Consider the following 2,965-nt stretch of genomic DNA (forward strand, 5'->3'; position numbering starts at 1 on the left):
TTCTGGGGCCTGGATACCTCGTGGCCAGGGAGCCTGTCGTCCCAGCCTTCCTGTCCGCCCAGCCACCCAGAATGTGTGGTCCCCTGTGAGCCCTGGTCCTGACCCCGGGCCTGAAGAGTCTGGTGGCTGTGCCCACGCGAGGTATGAGTGATGCCCGTATGGATGGAGCCTGCACATGCCACTCTCCAGTGAGTGCTGTACCTTGGCCATTTCCAGGGCAAATTATGTCTCTCCACCCCCATTTCCTCACCTAGAAACAGGACTGTCCCGGCTCCCAGGGCTGCTCTCCTCATGTCTCCACGGTCCCAGAGGCAGGGAAAAGAGGGAGGCCAAGACTTCAGGGGCTCCTGAAACTTCCACCTGCGAGTGACACGTGTCCCTCTGCCCACACTGCACTGGGCAAAGCTGACCCTCCGGCCAAGCCTGGCTTCAAATGGGCCAGGAGGACGCTCCTCCCACAGGAAGCCCTGCACCAGAATATAGCTAGCTGCTTCGGAGGTAGGGGGGGTAGGGCTGCAGGTCACGTGGACCTTCCCCACAAACCCGTTCCCCCAGGGCAGCTCCCACCGCCCCCTCCGAGGGGCCCAGCTGGACCTGTGCCCTCTGAGACATAACTGGGTATCTCCCTTCACTTGAACACGAGGCACAACTTGGTGTGTGTATGTGTGTGTGCATGCGTGTGTGTAGGTGTGTGTGTGTGCACGTGTGTGTGTGTGTGTAGGGGTGTGTGTGTAGGTATGTGTGTGTGTGTGTGTGTGTGTAGGTGTGGGTGTGAAAGAGAGAGTGTGTGTGTTCCTAATTAAGACCTAATGCATGAAGCCATCCCCGATTTGCTCAGATTCGCCCAGGATTCAGAAAAAGCAGAGGTTTTATGAAACTCCTCAGCCAGTGTGGAATGCATGCATTATTGAAAGGACAGAAAAAGACCCAGGGAGAAAGGGCTGCTCCATTATTCATCGGGCCCGGGGTCCCCAAGTCCCCGAGCGCAGCCGCGGGCGGTGACACCTACAGCATTTCCCCGTTATGTCTCCAGCAGAGGTTTCAGACACACCACAGTGACAGCCTCCAAGCAGGGCTCCTGCCCACACCATCCACCGCCTGGCTCGTTACCTGGACCAGTCCAGGCTGAACTGCGGGCTAAGTGCGTTGGTGTTTAGTGCCCACCCACCTCCCCTTTCTAGCGCTTTCTGCTCACAGGCCTCGGAGCTGAGGTCCAAACTCAAAAAAAAAAAAAAAAAAACCACCAGAAATGCTTTCATGCTGACCCCAATGTGTCTCTTCAGGTTTATCTCCATTCTCCACCCCCGGACTATTTGCCTTTCCCCGAATATAATTTCATAGTCTCATACCTTGGCCCATGCCGGCCTCTGCCTGAAACACCCTCCCCAGCCCTTTCTCTTCCTGGCAAACGTCTGTTCATCCTGAGGACCAGATCAGAGGACGGGAAACCAGCTTCCTCGGAGCACCCTTGGTTAGCCATCATCTCAACGAAGTGTCACCGTAACCCAGTGAGGTGGGTGTTAGAATAAGGTGGCCAGACGTCCCGCAGTTGGAACCAATGCCAGCTCCATACTTGGTGGGGTCCGGTGCAAACTGCAAATGCAGCACCGTGTTCAAAAACGATTTAAAATTTTAGGATGGCAAAAGCAGATCATGAAACTAAGCATACCGCCTTTCTGAAGGCAGGGCTGTGTGCTTACGTCACGTGCCCATAAAGGCAGCCCTGGGTATGGAGGAAGAGGCGAAAGTTCAGAGAGGCTAAGGAACCTGTCCAAGGCCACACAGTGTCAGAAGCAGAATCAGGTTGAAAACCCTCGTCCATCAAATCGCAACTCTTTTTCTCTCAACCACCCACCTCGTAAGGCCCCCCGCAGGCAACGGGCCCATCACTCCACTGCCCTGGAGAACTGCATCACACAGATCAGAGGGAGCTTGGGCAGCAAGTGGGCATCTCACATCCCTCCCTCAGCCACGAGGGAGGGTGCCCACTGCCCCAGCGCACCCCCCCCCTCATACTCAGCCTCGGTCTGCTCACCCCCAAACTCACTCTGCAGCTGCCTGAGGACATGGCTGCTGACCTCGGTCCCAGGGCAGCGTCTCCTTTGCTGGGAATGTTAAGTTCAGACCTTGAGATGATACAATCTCCTGGCTGCTATGCCCATTTTTCATCTTTTCACACCACTGATACAGCCTCACCAGCGTTAGTTTTTTGTTTTCGTTGTTTTGGTTTGGGGGTTTGCTTTTTTACTGTTTTTGGTTGTTTCACCTTAAATGCTTTCATTCAACAGTCATTCATTCAATAAGTGTTAACTGCACACCTACTGTGTGGCAGGCCTTCTGCCTTTAAGGGGCCATTTGCTAAACACCACAAGGACAGAAAACATGGTGAGGCTTTGAAAGAACAGATCCTGGAGCCACAGGGACCTGAGCTTCAATCCCGACTCTGCTATGTTCCAGCTGTGTGTCCTGCAGCACTAGCTACTGCTCTGTTTCTCTCAACCACCCACCTCGTAAGGCCCCCCGCAGGCAACGGGCCCATCACTCCACGGAGGCACTGCTCTGTGCCTCCTCTGCAAAATGGGATTGTTGACCTAACCCATGGGGAGCGCTTTGCACAGTGCCCAGTGCACAGTCAATGCTCAGTAAAGACTGAGTGGCATTGTTGTGGTGGTGATTGTTATTACTGAGCCGCAGCAGCAGTAACAGCTGGAATTGGAAGGTAAGTGTGACCCAAGGCTGAGCTAAGCCTGCTCAGGCGCTTCCCCCAGAGGTGCTCCTCTTCAGGGAAGGAGCGCGGCTTCCGCAGGGTCCAAAAGCCCGCGGTGACAGGTGACATGGAGACCGGAGGCCCCGCCCCCGGGCCGCCCCGGCCCCTGCCCCGCCCCCGGGCCGCCAAGGCCCCGCCCACAGCCCGGCAGGCCCCGCCCCCGGGCCGCCCTCGCTCGCGGAGTTGGCCGCCGGCGGC

This window comes from Pipistrellus hanaki (genome assembly GCF_964339955.1).
Source record: "Pipistrellus hanaki genome assembly, chromosome: 16".
NCBI classification, from domain to species: domain Eukaryota; kingdom Metazoa; phylum Chordata; class Mammalia; order Chiroptera; family Vespertilionidae; genus Pipistrellus; species Pipistrellus hanaki.